Source organism: Amblyomma maculatum, chromosome 3, assembly GCF_055883805.1.
Source record: "Amblyomma maculatum isolate TAMU_Amacu chromosome 3, ASM5588380v1, whole genome shotgun sequence".
Classification (NCBI taxonomy): Eukaryota; Metazoa; Arthropoda; class Arachnida; order Ixodida; family Ixodidae; genus Amblyomma; species Amblyomma maculatum.
The window spans coordinates 10,119,251-10,138,348 of NC_139346.1; the positions used below are offsets into that span (position 1 = coordinate 10,119,251).

At 43.5% G+C, this 19,098-nt stretch overlaps 2 long non-coding RNA genes across 4 annotated transcripts in view; one reads left to right on the forward strand and one right to left on the reverse strand.

Moving 5' to 3' along the window:
• Window positions 1-19,098, forward strand: part of LOC146194200 (uncharacterized) — a 290,048-nt gene that overhangs the window by 126,381 nt on the left and 144,569 nt on the right. The gene's annotated exons all lie outside the window — the stretch shown is intronic.
• On the reverse strand, window positions 234-5,636 carry LOC146194207 (uncharacterized). Of its 2 annotated transcripts, XR_014705818.1 has the most exons (3): window positions 5,037-5,636; window positions 4,860-4,924; window positions 234-3,963 (listed from the first exon to the last, which is right to left on the reverse strand). It is a non-coding gene; the product is annotated as an uncharacterized LOC146194207 (long non-coding RNA). The 2 variants fall into 2 exon arrangements; XR_014705817.1 differs by having other exon boundaries at window positions 4,860-5,636.

The following is a 19,098-nucleotide window of genomic DNA, read 5'->3' on the forward strand; positions in this document are numbered from 1 at the left end:
ACCCCTGTCTTCGGACAGGACAGCAGGGTTGTAAGCATCTCCAGCAAACACTGTGCGGATGTTCGTTTTGTTATAAAAATTTAGGAGACACTTGAGATCTGTCTTTAAGAGTATAGCATGGTAGCGTCAACAGCTCCCGTCTGCAGCTTCCCTTGTGGATCCTTGATCGCATACATGCACCTTGCTATTTTATAAATGAAGTGTTTAAAGAACTTTGCTGCAACCTACAAAAAAAAAATAAAAAAAAATGTGGGAAGTGCTTAAGAGCTCTAAGATCGCTTAGGCGAACACAACCCGGCACCAGAATTAGAATATGTGACTAATAGGTACGGTGCAGGGAATGCAGCCTTCTAGTTACACACGTCAAATGACAGATCGAATACCACACGCCCATCCTCCGAGGTCCTGTGTATAAGCACATAAGTGGCCCGAGTATGCATGGGGTTACCATTAGCCTCTTTGTCACCTCTCCGCGGCGGTTTGCACAGCCAGGATGCCTCCTTTCCTCCTCTCTGCAACGCGGCAACAGAGCACGCACCTGCCAGAGCTCTTCACACACAAGTTCCAGTATGAAGGACGTTTTTCGGTGACAATTTCTGATCACACCTTCTGTACATGACGCACATGAGCCAATTAAAATACAGCTATTTAAATGTCCTCTAAACACGTGAATATTGTGAATATAAGCATAATACATAAGATAAATTCTCAGCACTGGGTAAAATATTCACAAAGTATTGTCAAACATGAATATAAAAACAAGAAATTGTAATAAAATCTTGAGGATATACAAAAGGCAGAAAAATGCTCATTTCTTAAACTACAGCTTGAAAATGAAGAAGTCCTTTTTTTTTTTGCCTCAACTCCTTCAGCACCATGTAATTTGTTTATTAAATAAAATATTTACACAATCTTGCTATTAGATAATACTAAAATGCAGGTATTTTGATCCTCAATTAAATAAATGCCCATGTTTTTGTTTTGGCTTTATACATAACATAAAAACCCTTTTCTCCGAAATTTGCAGAGAAAATCCAAAAAGTGAAAGAAAAGGGGGCATGAATATCAAAATAAGCCAGCAAGAAAAATAATTCAGAGTACTAAAAATATGCTACACTGCCTCTTTTATTACTAGTAAAGATATGGTGCACCTATCGGCAGATTTCTTTTTTTCGTAGTGCTGTTCGGAAGCAGTGGTCATTCTTGATTTCCTGCAGCAGTTGTTGAGAGTCTCATGTACCTATTCTCCACATCACACTAACAAAATGCAGCGAAGCCCAACTGCCAAGGAAGTAATAATTTACGTTCTGAAGTTCATTTTGAAGGTGTGCTGTTCTTTTAGAAATATAGCTAAGTTGCTGAAAACACCCATTTTTAAGCTCGGCCTTCCTCTACTCATTTTACAGTTTATAGCATTGGCATTTCCAAACCTTTCAGGATTTATGACTGGATTATTTGGTGATATGTTTTCCACAAGGTGGGAGAGTTTGCCATCAAATTTGAAAATCTGCAATAGGAGCTCGGTGTTCAAACTCCACTCGATTTGCTTGAAGAAGTTCCACACTTGAAGTTCTGGAGAAGCCATATCAAGTAGTACCAAGCTTTCATTGCTGCTGAAACCCAGCGAATGGAAACAGAACAGTAGGAACACAAAATGAGCACGTGTAACTGACCAAGAGTGATTAGAGATTGAAACTAAGCTTTTCTTGGCCACTAGCTGAAGTTCGAGGCTGGCATTTGACTGATTCATCATCTGAGCTGAACTGAGAGCTAGTAAAATTGTCTTCAAGAGACTTCGCTACTACTCTCATAAACAGAAAACTATAGTAGAAGCAGCAGAATCGTGTGAATGGTGCCAAAGACCTCTTTATTTCGAATAATTTTTTAAATGTCACACTGTGCCAGAAAGAACAAAAAATAAAATAAAAAATAAACAAGCTGCACACAAACAGAAACTATGGTTGTCACAATAGCCCCACTGCGGTAGTGCAGTGGTTAAGATGCTAGATTACTGTGCCCGAGTACCCATGTCCGAACCCAACCGCTGGCGGCTGCTTTCGATGCAAACGAAGTGGCACCCGTGTGCTATGTGATGTCAGCGCGCGTTAAAGATCCCTAGGTGGTCAAAATTACTCCACAGACCTCCACTACAGCACCCATTTCTGTCTCAGAAACAAGTGACGGATTCTGTGCCTTTCCATCCCTGTGAACTAGTTACTATAATTACTTTTGTCATACTATCTGCCTAAATGGGGCTACATGTTCCAAACAAGAAAATTTACGTCTGCCAGTGTGTGAGAACCATCATTCATATATGAACGATTGGCTTAAAGCGGTCCTGAAAGGTACAAGCCCTAATCCCTTAATTTGTGCCGGTATTATCTCACACATAATCGTCAGCATACAACCATAATCTACCACATTGTGCCTAAGACCACCCAACATGGGTATAAAGCTCTGTTTTAACCAAGCTGTATGAATGTGGAGTAGCACGCCTGATACTGGATCCAAGGGTCTCGGAGGGTTCTATTCCACCTCACCCTCTCACCTCAAAGGAGCTGCCTGAGTTAGCAGCTCCAGATAGCGTCGTCCTCTCTTTTCTCGATTCTTTGTCTCTTCTGCGCTTTTCCACAATATGAGCTCCAGCCAGTTCGGCCATATCATGTGGCCTCATGGCATCGCAAAACCAGACAACCAATCAGTGCATGGCCATGTCACCTGCCAAAGGCATGGTTGTGATTTTTCTCAAGGGTGACGCCTCTTACGCTACCGCAATAAAGCAACCATTCTACAATAAGTCACTTCTTGTGGAGCACTTTTCACTACTGCTGCTGCATTGTATGATATGGGCAGTTCAAATTATGTCCCTTCTGTAAAGAGCAGTTTGTTTGCACAGCCTCCTATCCGATGTGGATGTAGGCTACAATTCAGCACACAACAGCGGCAGGGCAGACACATTAAAAAACATGGCAGCCCTTACGAAAGCCAGCTGCTCTTTCAGCTGATAGAAAGTCCAAGATTTTCCCAATTCTATTATCTTGTAGGCAATGTACAGTTACCCTATCAGTTTAAGTTTGCAAGTGCTTGACAGCCCCTTTCTTATAGATTATGGTACTGTTAGGATCCTTCCAAGATTTTAATACGCTTGAGGTCGTGAGGCACTACACACACAAAGCAAGCAGTTTTTCTAGCACAATCTCCCTACCACTCTTCAAAGATCTGCAGTTGCCTATCCATACCAGCCGATTTCCCCCTTTGCATTGCTTCTAAGGCTTTTTTACTTCCTCCATGACCAGCATGACGTACAACCTGCTCACATTACTGCCCATCATCCTGACTGCTTCAGGGCAATGTCATCAGCAAATTGCAGATTACTGAGGTATTCTCCATCTACTCTTATCCCTGAAGGCATATCACCTAGCACATAGTATAATAGATGCTGTCAAGAGAGTACAAGAAGTGGCCGATTCCATGCCAAGTTACCTAAGACAATGCCATGTTTTAGACACCATCACACATGGATAACATTTTCTCGGAGAACCACAGCTGTGTTACCACCACACCGGATCAAGTTTTCTTCTATATGACAAACTCTCCAATAAATGTCAGGCCTGTTCAGGTATTAATCTGTTACTTTAATTCGCAAGGCTAGAAGCTAGACTGGCAAAAAATTGCAGTCACACATTTGTGATTCCCACCTCCCCCCATTGCAAATCATGTGTTCCAAACCACCCAGAATGATTTTCAAATAATAGCATATCAGCAACGGTGACAATATTACACAATAAGATTAAATACATTGCAAGCAAGGTGTTTTAAACTTAACTGGGAGCACGCTCTAAACCAGTAGGAGTGACAGTGTCCATTTGGTCACACCAGTTACAGCTCACTGCACTACTGAGGTAGCGGCGGAATCCAACTGGTGCAGGAAACTCGTACGTCAGCCCAAAGTATTCCTTGCCTCTGTAAATGTAAATAAATGAGAGTAATACAGCAATTACATTTAGTTTGCATAAATTCAGCAAACTTACTCACAATAGAATTTGGTTCGAGTAAAACAAGTGAGAGTGCCTGCTGCAGAAGGAAAAAGGTAGCAACGAGACTGGCTGTCAATGCTAGCACAAATACAAGTATTTAGAACACTTACAAAACACTGAAATAGCAACAAAGAGAATCTAAGTTAAATCACTTGTGCAGTAAGTGCCCAATATGCTGCGGCTTGCATGGAACTGCAATGGAGAGTGCTTATAGCAGCAACTGCCAAGCTTTTTGACAGGATTACGAGGTACTCGCAATGGTGCCTCACTCTCCCACAAAACACGCCAGCTCAGATTAATTATTGCTCTCTTTTCAAATAAGCTGTCAATGGCCTTGGCAGCAGCTTGAAGCCAAGCACTGCCAACTATTTATGTTGGAGCAGGCAAAAGATATATATATATATTAGGGAACTCTGCAGTAGCAACATGCATCCAAAGTGTTAAATCTATATAAACAAGCTCAGTGAGTTCCACCAATGCAGTTATTTCGGCAGTAAAAGGACAGATATTGTCACAGGCATGAACCTATGCTGGCTGAGGAGTAATGAAGTCACTTTCATTGCTGCATACACCGAAATAAGTGTGAGTACTTGACAGTGGAGGGTCTGAGCAAATAAGCACATGAATTCGGTCATGTATATAACCATACTTTTGTAGCCATTTCATGCTGTGCAGTAGGCTTGTTGCACTTCGAGGCTCAGTCCGCACAGGGCCTACTTACGTTTAAACTCTGGCCAGCAACCCCCCTTTTAGCAGTCCGCAGATATTACTCATGTATTGCAGCACTACCACGTATGGTCTGTACAGATGAGTGCCACTTACCTTCCAACAGTTTTCCGAAAGAAGCCCGACATTTTCTATGGGCCGAGCCGCTCCATCGGTTGAAGCTGCGAGGAAGGCAATAAAACCCCGATTATAAACCAGCGCGTTCACGCTGGCGCACTCAAAAATGCCTTATACTGCCCAAACAAATATAAGCGAACTCAGAAATAGTTTTACGTTATCTTTTAGTCGCCTCATATGTCCCAATACTCCAGTGCATCCGGAAGACAACAGCAACCGGCGACCGATCGGTGCACAGCAGCAGAAATGGAAGTTGTTCCAAGCGCAATGAAACGAGATCGTGGACGCCATTAAGCAGTCTCGTCGTCTCCTCACGCCTTCGCCGGGAGACTGTTACGCCACGTCAATAATTGAGGATAACGCATGCTTGCGCTGCCGTGCAAAAACTCGTTAAAGAAGCTGCAAGGAAGGCGATGGCAGAAAGACGACAAATACTTTACTTAGAGTTCGCGGGCATGTATGTACGACTCACCGCAGTCAGTAGGACTGCACAGAGGGCTGCGCCCTTGAAAAGGCTATAATCCACGAACTGAATCCGCATTTCACCGAGTTTGCATCTACCGGGATGGTGGCCCGCAAACTGCAGCAGACCGACGCATGAAAGACAACCTAGGGTGCCTAGGGCTCGCCAAGCGCAAATGCTCGTTGTCTGAAAAGCGCGCCAGCCTTCCTTGTTTGGGCCATACTTTGGGCGGCTCAGTGAACATCTGGGTTTGAGGCTTACTTCTAGAAGAAAACAAGCACTAAAAGCTATTTGACGTCACATCCGTCCAGAAGAGCAACTTATCCTCCTTTCCACTTTGTTCCTGGGCGCGCATGCGCAGTTCACGGAGCCGGCTCTCTGCAAGTTCAGGTGATGATGAGGGGAGCGGCTAAAACTCACCTGAACTTGCAGAGAGCCGGCTCCGTGAACTGCGCATGCGCGCCCAGGACCAAAGTGGAAAGGAGGATATGTTGCTCTTCTGAACGGATGTGACGTCAAATAGCTTTTAGTGCTTGTTTTTTTCTAGAAGTAAGCCTCAAACCCAGATGTTCACTGAGCCGCCCAAAGTATGGCCCAAAGGAAGGCTGGCGCGCTTTTCAGACAACGAGCATTTGCGCTTGGCGAGCCTTAGGCACCCTAGGTTGTCTTTCATGCGTCGGTCTGCTGCAGTTTGCGGGCCATCATCCCGGTAGATGCAAACTCGGTGAAATGCGGATTCAGTTCGTGGATTATAGCCTTAAATTCAAGGGCGCAGCCCTCGGTGCAATCCTACTGACTGCGGTGAGTCGTACATACATGCCCGCGAACTCTAAGTAAAGTATTTGTCGTCTTTCTGCCATCGCCTTCCTTGCAGCTTCTTTAACGAGATTTTGCACGGCAGCGCAAGCATGCGTTATCCTCAATTATTGACGTGGCGCTATCGCGCGACAGTCTCCGGGCGAAGGCGTAAGAAGACGAGACTGCGTAATGGCGTCCACGATCTCCTTTCATTGCACTTGGAACAACTTCCAGTCCTGAGTATTGGGACATATGAGGCGACTAAAAGATAACGTAAAACTATTTCTGAGTTCGCTTATATTTGTTTGGGCAGTATAAGGCATTTTTGCGTGCGCCAGCGTGAACGCGCTGGTTTATAATCGGGGTTTTATTGCCTTCCTCGCAGCTTCAACCGATGGAGCGGCTCGGCCCATAGAAAATGTCTGGCTTCTTTCGGAAAACTGTTGGAAGGTAAGTGGCACTCATCTGTACAGACCATACGTGGTAGTGCTGCAATACATGAGTAATATCTGCGCACTGCTAAAAGGGGGGTTGCTGGCCAGCTGAGAGATAGCTTAAACGTAAGTAGGCCCTGTGCGGACTGAGCCTCGAAGTGCAACAAGCCTACTGCACAGCATGAAATGGCTACAAAAGTATGGTTATATACATGACCGAATTCATGTGCTTATTTTCTCAGACCTTCCACTGTCAAGTACTCCCACTTATTTCGGTGTATGCAGCAATGAGGGTGACTTCATTACTCCTCAGCTAGCATAGGTTCATGCCTGTGACAATATCTGTCCTTTTACTGCCGAAATAACTGCATTGGTGGAACTCACTGAGCTTGTTTATATAGATTTAACACTTTGGATGCATGTTGCTACTGCAGAGTTCCCTAATATATATATCTTTTGCCTGCTCCAACATAAATAGTTGGCAGTGCTTGGCTTCAAGCTGCTGCCAAGGCCATTGACAGCTTATTTGAAAAGAGAGCAATAATTAATCTGAGCTAGCATGTTTTGTGGGAGAGTGAGGCACCATTGCGAGTACCTCGTAATCCTGTCAAAGAGCTTGGCAGTTGCTGCTATAAGCACTCTCCATTGCAGTTCCATGCAAGCCGCAGCATATTGGGCACTTACTGCATAAGTGATTTAACTTAGATTCTCTTTGTTGCTATTTCAGTGCTTTGTAAGTGTGCTAAATATTTGTATTTGTGCTAGCATTGACAGCCAGTCTCATTACTACCTTTTTCCTTCTGCAGCAAGCACTCTCACTTGCTTTACTCGAACCAAATTCTATTGTGAGTGAGTTTGCTGAATTTATGCAAAGTAAATGTAATTGCAGTATTGCTCTCATTTATTTACATCTGCAGAGGCAACGAATTCTTGGTGGCGACGAACGAGTTCCCTCCGCCAGTTCGATTACACCGCCACCTCAGTAGTGCAGTGAGCTGCGACTGGGGTGACCAAATGGATACTCTCACTGCTTCCACAGGTTTAGAGCGTGCTCCCAGTTAAGTTTAAAACACCTTGCTTGCAATGTATTTAATCTTGTTGTGTAATATTGTCACCCTTGCTGATATGCTATTATTTGAAAATCATTCTGGGTGGTTTGGAACACATGATTTGCAGTGGGGGGGAGGTGGGAAGCACAAATGTGTGACTGCAATTTTTTGCCAGTCTAGCTTCTAGCCTTGCGAATTAAAGTAACAGATTAATACCTGAACAGGCCTGACATTTATTGGAGAGTTTGTCATATAGAAGGAAACTTGATCCCTTGTGGAGGTAACACAGCTGTGGTTCTCCGAGAAAATGTTATCCGTGTGTGATGGTGTCTAAAACATGGCATTGTCTTAGGTAACATGGCATGGAATCGGCCACTTCTTGTACTCTCTTGACAGCATCTATTGTACTATGTGCTAGGTGATATGCCTTCAGGAATAAGAGTAGATGGAGAATACCTCAGTAATCTGCAATTTGCTGATGACGTTGCCCTGAAGCAGTCAGGATGACGGGCAGTAATGTGAGCAGGTTGTACGTCATGCTGGTCATGGAGGAAGTAAAAAAGCCTTAGAAGCAATGCAACGGGGGAAATCGGCTGGTATGGATAGGCAACTGCAGATCTTTGAAGAGTGGTAGGGAGATTGTGCTAGAAAAACTGCTTGCTTTTTATTTATTTATTTTATTTCAAGATACTGCAGACCAGTATTCCGGTCCTAGCAGGAGTGGCATACATATATACAGCGCACAAGAAACACAATAAATCATACGAAGCACCGACAAAACTAACAAACAGAGGCAATGTAATGACATGAAATGTGTTGACCAACAGCCGGAGAGAAAAAGAAAAAAAAAAGGGAAAACATGAAAAACCTTTGTGCGACATCAAAGTAACAATACATGTCCTAAAAAACTCCGACCCTACTGTCAACCAAACAGATGTTGCTGTAGAGCCTGGTCAAAGTCTGGAGACTGAATTAAGCTTTCTGGGAGAGTGTTCCATTCAGAAATTGTCCTTGGATAAAAACTATGCATAAAGGATTTAGATTTTGCATAAATTGGCTGCAGTGAGTGACTGTGGTGATGACGTGTCCGTCTAGTGTTGGGAACTTTCACACACGGTGGAGGACTGAGGTTTATTTGGTTGTTTAAAATTTTATACAAAAAGAGTAAAAGAGTCATTTTCCTGCGAGTTTCTAGGAGCGGAATGTTGTTGGCGGTCATGAGGTTAGTAGGAGAGTCCGTTCTTTGATATTTATTAAAAATGAACCTCACCGCTTTTCTCTGTATTTGTTCAATTCGATAAATGTCTTTTCTAGTGTGAGGGTCCCAGATGATCGAAGCATACTCAAGTTTAGACCTGACGTATGTGGTGCAAGCCAGTAGTTTAAGATTGGATGGAGCATCTTTGAGTTTACGTCTGATAAAACAAAGTTTCTTAAAAGCTGATGAACAAATATTTAAAATGGGAGCACTCCAGGAGAGATTATTGGTAATAGTAATGCCAAGATATTTATAACTAGAAACTTCGGAAATGAGACAGTTGTGTAAGCGATACTGAAATGAACTGAAATTCTTTTTACGAGTTACTCTAAGAAGCACCGTTTTTTGCGTGTTAAGTTCCATACACCAGTCTTTACACCTGTGTGTAGTGCCTCACGACCTCAAGCGTATTAAAATCTTGGAAGGATTCCAGCAGTGCCATAATCTGTAAGAAATGGGCTGTCAAGCACTTGCAAACTTAAACTGATCGGGTTACTGTCCATTGCCTACAAGATAATAGAATTGGGAAAATCTTGGACTTTCTATCAGCTGAAAGAGCAGCTGGCTTTCGTAAGGGCTGCCATGTTTTTTAATGTGTCTGCCCTGCCGCTGTTGTGTGCTGGATTGTAGCCTACATCCACATCGGATAGGAGGCTGTGCAAACAAACTGCTATTTACAGAAGGGACATAATTTGAACTGCCCATATCATACAATGCAGCAGCAGTAGTGAAAAGTGCTCCACAAGAAGTGACTTATTTTAGAATAGTTGCTTTATTGCGGTAGCGTAAAAGGCGTCGCCCTTGAGAAAAATCACAACCATGCCTTTGGCAGGTGACATGGCCATGCACTGATTGGTTGTCTGGTTCTGCGATGTCATGAGGCCACATGATATGGCCGAACTGGCTGGAGCTCATATTGTGGAAAAGCGCAAAAGAGACAAAGAATCGAGAAAAGAGAGGACAATGCTATCTGGAGCTGCTAACTCAGGCAGCTCCTTTGAGGTGAGAGGGTGAGGTGGAATAGAACCCTCAGAGACCCTTGGATCCAGTATCAGACGTGCTACTCCACATTCATACAGCTTGGTTAAAACAGAGCTTTATACTCATGTTGGGTGGTCTTAGGCACAATGTGGTAGATTATGGTTGTATGCTGATGATTATGTGTGAGATAATACCGGCACAAATTAAGGGATTAGGGCTTATACCTTTCAGGACCGCTTTAAGCCAATCGTTCATATATGAATGATGGTTCTCACACACTGGCAGACGTAAATTTTCGTGTTTGGAACATGTAGCCCCATTTAGGCAGATAGTATGAAAAAAGTAATTATAGTAACTAGTTCACAGGGATGGAAAGGCACAGAATCTGTCACTTGTTTCTGTGGGCACCTGAACTGTGTCGTAAGGGAAGGGAGGAGGGAGTCAAAGTGGAAAGACAGAAATGGGTGCTGTAGTGGAGGTCTGTGGAGTAATTTTGACCACCTAGGGATCTTTAACGCGCGCTGACATCACATAGCACATGGGTGCCACTTCGTTTGCATCAAAAGCAGCCGCCAGCGTTCGGGTTCGGACATGGGTACTCCGGCACAGTAATCTAGCATCTTAACCACTGCACTACCGCAGTGAGGCTATTGTGACAACCATAGTTTCTGTTTGTGTGCAGCTTGTTTATTTTTTTATTTTCTTTTTTGTTCTTTCTGGCACAGTGTGACATTTAAAAAAATATTCGAAATAAAGAGGTCTTTGGCTCCATTCACACGATTCTGCTGCTTCTACTATAGTTTTCTTTTTATGAGAGCAGTAGCGAAGTCTCTTGAAGACAATTTTACTAGCTCTCAGTTCAGCTCAGATGATGAATCAGTCAAATGCCAGCCTCGAACTTCAGCTAGTGGCCAAGAAAAGCTTAGTTTCAATCTCTGATCACTCTTGGTTAGTTACACGTGCTCATTTTGTGTTCCCACTGTTCTGTTTCCATTCGCTGGGTTTCAGCAGCAATGAAAGCTTGGTACACTTGATATGGCTTCTCCAGAACTTCAAGTGTGGAACTTTTCAAGCAAATCGAGTGGAGTTTGAACACCGAGCTCCTATTGCAGATTTTCAAATTTGATGGCAAACTCTCCCACCTTGTGGAAAACATATCACCAAATAATCCAGTCATAAATCGTGAAAGGTTTGGAAATGCCAATGCTATAAACTGTAAAATGAGTAGAGGAAGGCAGAGCTTAAAAATGGGTGTTTTCAGCAACTTAGCGATATTTCGGAGAGAACAGCACACCTTCAAAATGAACTTCAGAGCGTAAATTATTATTTCCTTGGCGGTTGGGCTTCGCTGCATTTTTTTAGTGTGATTTGGAGAATAGGTACATGACACTCTCAACAACTGCTGCAGGAAATCAAGAATGACCACTGTTTCCGAACAGCACTATGAAAAAGAAGAAATCTGCCGATAGGTGCACCATATCTTTACTAGTAATAAAAGAGGCAGTGTAGCATATTTTTAGTATCCTGAATTATTTTTCTTGCTGTCTTATTTTGATATTCATGCCCCCTTTTCTTTCACTTCTTGGATTTTTTCTGCAAATTTTGGAGAAAAGTTTTTATGTTATGTATAAAGCCAAAACAAAAACATGGGCATTTATTTAATTGAGGATCAAAATACCTGCATTTTAGTATTATCTAATAGCAAGATTGTGTAAATATTTTATTTAATAAACAAATTACATGGTGCTGAAGGAGTTGAGGCAAAAAAAAAAACTTCTTCATTTTGAAGCTGTAGTTTAAGAAATGAGCATTTTTCTGCCTTTTGTATATCCTCAAGATTTTATTACAATTTCTTGTTTTTATATTCATGTTTGACAATACTTTGTGAATATTTTACCCAGTGCTGAGAATTTATCTTATGTATTATGCTTATATTCACAATATTCACGTGTTTAGAGGGCATTTAAATAGCTGTATTTTAATTGGCTCATGTGCATCATGTACAGAAAGTGTGATCAGAAATTGTCATCAAAAAACGTCCTTCATACTGGAACTTGCGTGTGAAGAGCTCTGGCAGGTGCGTGCTCTGTTGCCGCGTTGCAGAGAGGAGGAAAGGAGGCATCCTGGCTGTGCAAACCGCCGTGGAGAGGTGACAAAGAGGCTAATGGCAACCCCATGCATACTCGGGCCACTTATACACAGGACCTCGGAGGATGGGCGTGTGGTATTCGATCTGTCATTTGACGTGTGTAACTATAAGGCTGCATTCCCTGCACCGTACCTATTAGTCACATATTCTAATTCTGGTGCCGGGTTGTGTTCGCCTTAGCGATCTTAGAGCTCTTACGCATTTCCTACATTTTTTTTTTTTTTTTTTTTTTTTTTTTTGTAGGTTGCAGCAAAGTTCTTTAAACTCTTCATTTATAAAATAGCAAGGTGCATGTATGCGATCAAGGATCTTTGAGGGAAGCTGCAGACGGGAGCTGTTGACGCTACCATGCTATACTCTTAAAACAGATCTCAAGTGTCTCCTAAATTTTTATAACAAAACGAACATCCGCACAGTGTTTGCTGGAGATGCTTACAACCCTGCTGTCCTGTCCGAAGACAGGGGTACATGCATTACTGCCCGCCATATGCAAGGCCAGCCACAATTAAACATTCGTTACCAGAGTAACATGATTGCCTGGCTTTTTTGTGTGTTCACTTCCTTAGCATACCCGCCGGGGTGGCGCAGTGGTTAGGGCGCTCGGCTACTGTTCCCAAGGACGCGGGATCGAATCCCGGCCTCGGCGGCACCTTTTCGATGGAGGCGAAAAGCAAGGCGCCCGTGTGCTGTGCGATGTCAGTGCACGTTAAAGAACCCCAGGTGGTCGAAATTTCCGGAGTCCTCCACTACGGCGTCTCTCATAGCCTGAGTTGCTTTGGGACGTTAAACCCCACAAACCAACCAATCCTTAGCATACTGTAGCATAGTCATAGTAGTGTGCACCTTTCCAATAAGTGGTCACGGGGTGTCACCATATTACCTGCTGGACTGCTTTGTGCATTTGGCGCTAGCACAGTGGAAGCAGAGCCGGTTTGCAGCAGTCCAGAGAGGAGGAGCGAACAATATGGTGGCACCGAGTAACTTATTGGAAAGGTGTATATAGATTGCTTGTTCCTGCAAGATGCGAGTTAAACTGCTCTCATACGAACAGTTTCGATCCTCATTGAACTGGATCTACATTCAACTCATTGTAGATCGAGGTTGTCACACGGCAACTGTCAAGTGCAGTTGAGCTCGAGCCTGCTTGACTCAAGTTTGCTTCCTCAATTGCTCTCGAGATTTCAAGCACACTCAAAAGCGGTCATTGACAACCTCGTCATCAACGAGCTCTAAAACTTGAAAACGAATAAATGCAATAGAACTGCACATAATAACACATAAATATATTAAAAGGCATGATAGAACATTCGTAGAACGGCTAATTTTATAATATTGACACTGTAGTCCACTGCCAGTGGAAGCTAAGGTGGCGTTCTCTTCGACTACGTCAGCATGGAAACTGTGGAGCGGAAGAGAAAATGCACTGTAGCACTTGACCGCTGGGAAGATAGGTTAGGTGACCTGAGGCGCCAAAAGCGGAATGCTGCTGTGCACACTGAAATCGTGCTATCATTACCCCAATCTTAAATTTCTTTTTGAGACTCATTGCGACTGACAGCAGACGACGAACCACGTAAGAAATTTCTCAATGCTCACTGAAAACGCCCGTGTAGCACCGGATGCTTCAATCCTTCTTGAAAGCCTGAATGCAGATTGAGTTCAATGAGGATCGGAAGTGTTTGTGTGACAGAGGGATTAGTGTAGTGCAGCTAAAGCTTTGTGTTAGCTGGTGTGCACAAGTTGGGTGGCCAAGCTATGTTAAATGGTATTACAATGCATATTTAGAAAACAAAACAGGGCACCCCAAACGGTTTATTCAACTTCTCAGATTATTTGGCATTACACACATTGTCTTGAAAGCAGTCCACAATATGGCCAGCACAACTTATGTCCTTGTTTATTTCAGATTGTTCATTTAAGAGAGCTTACATATTCAAGGGCTACTGACCAGGCTGACATTTTAACCAAGCCCGATAAGGCGTTGGACATGGTCTCTGCGAAATACTGCAGCGATGCACACACTGGAAAGCAACAAAATGCAATCCAAAGCTCTCATGGTCCTTTTAAAACAGCCAAACCTCCTCATCCTTTGCGCTTGTCATCGAACTTTGTCGATGAGGTACCAACAGATACTGCATCCATTGGTTTCTCTCTGACTGATGGGCGAGGGATGGCACTTGGTCTGCTGATGTCACACACTTTTTTGTCTTGCATTTCGTTTTCACTCATGCATACTCTCACACAAGAAAGAAGGCTTTTAGTTTCTTGCCCTTGTCTATGCATGCTTCAAAGTGTTCTGTGCACTGTGCTATTCATACACCAACGGCTGGACTCAAGTGGCAGCGGCGCGCACTTTCATACAGCCTGCGCATTCGCCGCAGATATAATGGCAGCTCTTCTAGGCAAGCAGTGCTCTCTTCGCCGTGAAGTGTGTGCAGGATTTACCCAACCCTGGTCACTCGCTTCTGTGGCGGCGCCCGGTGCGCACCTGCGTTCGCGCCTTCAAGCGTTCAAGTGTTCAGTTTACGGAGTGAGCGAAATACTTAGAGAAATTATGTAGTCTCAATTTTGTGTGCGCAAAAGCGGTGCAGTGTAGGCTTAGGCATCAGTACTATTTAGCACATTTTGATCGTAGTAATACTTTGTCTTATTTCTTACAGTGCGCAACATGTGCTAATTACCATCTGAATACAACAGTGATTTGGGTTATCAGTCTGCAGTAAGGCAAGTAGCAGCATACTATTGTAGGTCAGTCCCATTATGCTGCACAAAAGCTGATTTTTTTCTTCCTCCTGTAACTTTGTTTCCTTCATGATATGAGGGGAACTGTCAAAAATGCATTGACATGGCTACAGAAGCACGGAATTTATCACATGAACATTTTTGGCCTCTCGGGCCTGTTCTGCCAGGCCTGTTAAAATTAGTGGCCGAGCAAGGAGGAGTACCTGTTTTGCCTACATGCATTATTTCAAATGATATGCCAGTGTGACGGCATCTTTTCGCTTTTGGGCACATTTCTGTCTGCTTCTGCACATGCACCAAAATTTCGGGCGCCTTCACGTGTCTGCAAGTCAGGCTGGTCGTTGACCTGTTTTAAGTTGTTAGTGCAAATTAAAAAAAAAGGGTAACCTGCTCTTATTGCACTTTTTGTGCACTTTGAACAGCGCATTCACTGTAACTGCTTTTCCTGTTCTGAGGCGTGCGCAACATCACCTCGAAATAACAGGAGACATTCATCACCATCCTCATATAAGGATAGTAGGAAAGCCTTCCGACCCTTGTCTTTGCCTGCCACCTATGTTGCTAAACTCTGCGGCTAGTTTGTAACGAAGCTAACTTCATGACAATAGTTAAGCATCTCGGCCGCAGTGTGCTTTTGGTATTTCTTTCGGTCCGGACCCATACGTATGTTTTCTGCCACACATTTGAACTTTATTTCCCCTGAACGACGTGCCCACGCCTGCAAGTTTGAAAAACTTGCGGTGTTTCCTTTCATCAATTTCCGAGTGATAGAGAACTCTGTTCCAATAATTTAGCTATATTTTATGCGAGTTTTTCCCTGGTTTTGGCTCTTCGGCAAGATGCTGATACACAGCCAGAGCCTGTAAGGATGGCTCATGGCCGGCACACCTATCATCTATACCTCTCAGTACAGCGGCAAAAATCACTGCAGGTCGCTCTGAACGCTCAAGTTTATGACATCTCGTTGGCAAGAATCACAACCGGGTGAAAGTGCAGGCTTGCAGCCGCAGGCTTGGCCAGCCTCCGCTTTTTTTTTTTCCAGCTTGTTGCACACCAAATGACGGCATCACTGAGTAGACGCGTCAATGCCACACAGTGCCACGATTTCGCAGCTGTAGTAGGAAGCACCCTCCATGCGTAGGTCGTAAAGAGCGCACCGTCGCCACTCGAATCCAGCCATGGTACACCATGCATAACCATGAATACAGAAAACACAGAACATCCATACATGCACGGGCTTGGTTTCCTAAGAAAGGCCAGAGGCCTCGCACCTATGCTTCGGCCACCCATTGAGCTCAGCCTCTCCCCCTCCTCCTCCTTATTGGCATTGTAGCTGGATGAGCCAAAGCTCACTTCTCAACCTTCAAACTAAGGTCACAGGTGGTGCTTGGGTAGCAGAAAGCAAGAAAAAAAAAAAAAAGCTGCGGCGGTAGCTTTTTGATGGAAGGCAAAAAGCAAGGCACCAGTGTTTGTGCAATGTCAGTGCACCTTAAAGAAAGAACTCCATGTGGTCGGAATTGTCGGGGACCTTTACTATGGCGTCTCTCATACCTGAGTCGTTTTTGGACGTTAAACCCCACAAACCAACCAGCAAGAAAAAAAAAAGAATGCCTGTAAAAGTCGGGGCCATAATGACTGCATTTGATGCGTTCTCGTAGCTGTTTTTACCCAGCACAGGGCAGCGTTTTCATTTTGTTGACCGAACCAACATGGCGGGCATAGTTTCTCAAAGCACTATGAGATGGCGCTCCGCATTTCGCGTATTTAGGGAGCCTACATGTACAGCCCTACGCGTATTGTCTCTTGTGGAGGCTAGTCAACCAGGGAGGAGGGAGAGACTCTTTCGTGATGGAAGGGAAGGAGAGAAACATACCAGTTTTGATGGTTGTAGCTCTGTTATTAACGAGTCTGCTGCAAAAGTATTTTTGGCCATTGCGCATTCTGAAGGCGCTGCCTCATAGACAGCAGGTTTGAACACATTTTCGAATTTAGGGTGGTTCATAAACAAGTTCAGTTTATGGAATCGCACCTGAAAACGAAAGGAATGATTGAAGCAGGAGAAATGATAGCACCTTAAAATAGAAACAAAAGGTGGATGGGTTTTAAGATGCTTTGCAGCTGTTTTCCACTTGCCCAAAGGCAGTGCATAGTTTTGGCCGGTGTGCAATGAGCAGTTGGGCGCATGGTTTTGCTGATGGCATGGCAGCTGCGTGCTGGTTGGTGACATTTTATACACAAGGTCTTGTAGACTTTGCGTCTAGTTGGAAAAAAAGAGGATTGTAGCAAATGAGCATTTATGCTGAAATAATTTTGTGAGCAGCTTCAATTAGCAGCCTTTTTTGAAAAATGGCTGCTTTTCATGAAAACATGGTATTAGATTTTTGCTTTTCTAGATGGGGTTTTAAATTTTGTTTTGATGGTTTCTTGCAATCTTTTGCTTGTTCTTCACGACAGATGTATTTACTTCATAGCTTGCAATAAAATGCTTCCATTGCAAATAAGCATTCCTTGTGTGTCGTGCTCTTTGGTCTCATTATTTTGAACTGTAGTAGCCATGACAATCGGAAAACATTTGGGAGAACAGCATTGCATCATGTCTACATTATATTCCTGTAGAAAAAGAGAACGGACATTGCAGTTGATGTCGATGAGACTGAAATCGACATTTGTTTCAGCTAAACTGTTTCCTCGATTTCGAATCTGGTTTGGGCTATTGCACGTCTAAGGCCCCAGCCAAATATTGCCCACTGCCTCAATAACAGCACATGCTCAAGGACCTAAAGAAACTACAAGATGAACGTTTATTTTTCAACCCTTTGTGATGAGAGCAACTTTACAACAGGTAGAGGTATTGACATAGCACACAGGGATCGGGAATGCCAAAACCTAATGCGGTCTATGAAAGACGGCAAGCATGGGAAAGAGCTAATTAATTTTGACTGCTTGGTGTCCTTTAATATGCACTGACATTGTATAGCCCACAGGTGTCTTTGCATCATGCCTCTGCCGAAATGTAGCCATGTATTTAATCTTAAAACCTTAGGATTAGCAGTCGAATGCATAGCCACAAAGTCACTGCTGCACATAGGTAGGAAGGTTTCGGACGTAGGAAGGGAGTAATGTTTTTAAGCCAGGTAGTCACTCTGAATCTGAACCATGAGAAACATTTCCCCAAGAGCAAAAAAAGGTGAATGTAAATTTGGAAGGTGCTGTACATATAATGTAATAAAAGGCAGCTTGCTATCGTATGATCATTTGAAAGGCTGAAAAGTGGATATTAAAGCATTAGTTTAAAATACCTAAGCAAAGGACAGTGCAGCAGGTTATAGAAAGTAAAATTGGAAAACCTTGACAAACACAGATGTGGATTAAAGTACAGATTCAAGGTAATCAGCTATTATTGAAATGAGCAGGCCCTATTTGCCCTGGGCAGGTGGCGTCCTTGGTCCAAAAAGGTGAGGGCATAAGCAGGTCCTCATCTGATGGTTTGTGTGGGTGGTACTTCTATGCTGCCGCAACACCATACCATATGACACACAGTGCTGGGCATCTTGCAGTAGAGTACCTGCAGTTGAGATTGCAGCACATGGTGCACATCTTTGAGTATGAAGATGCAGAAAACTGAAAAGAAGCATTAGAGTGGGACATGTAATCCAGGAAATAGGGCTTTTCAGCTAATCGATTAGGTTTCGAGGGAGTGAAACAAGCAAGGGATACCAGACACTGGGATGAAGAGATAATGTCGGCCAATGAGCCAAGGTTGGCGGCTGCAGCTAACGCATGAAGCAGCGATGATTGCAGACCATTAATTCCCTTCAGCATACCTAATGCAGGCAATGATGATGAATCAAAACTCTGTTGCCAATTTATGAAATAACTATAGATATGTAACTGCACTGTGGGAAGCCCACTTAGCCACTTGATGTTTCTTCCAAGTTTTTGTTATGAATGGACAGAGTGAAAATGCGCAAAGGAAATAAATGCCAGACTAGGAATAAGTGTAGTCCTTCATTGAATGGCTCTAGTGTCGCATTGCTGAACTGTGGTTTAAAAGTTACTTGTGGCGAGATAAATGAGTCATACAGCCTCTGGACGGCTTGCAGAGAGAGCTGAACTGAGAAGAGAGAACTTGAGAGAACTGCAGAGACTTGTGCGAGCACCGTACAACCAGCCGGTTCAAATGGCGCGCCGTTGCAACGGTTGAGTGACAGCGCTGCAGGTGGCGAAAACGTCCAATACCAACAAAAATTAATTCAGTAAAAGGAAACCTTTAGATAATTAAAATTCGCACTTGTAGTTTATGCGTCACCACCTCTTTTGTTTAACTGAAACTGTGTAGTTTCA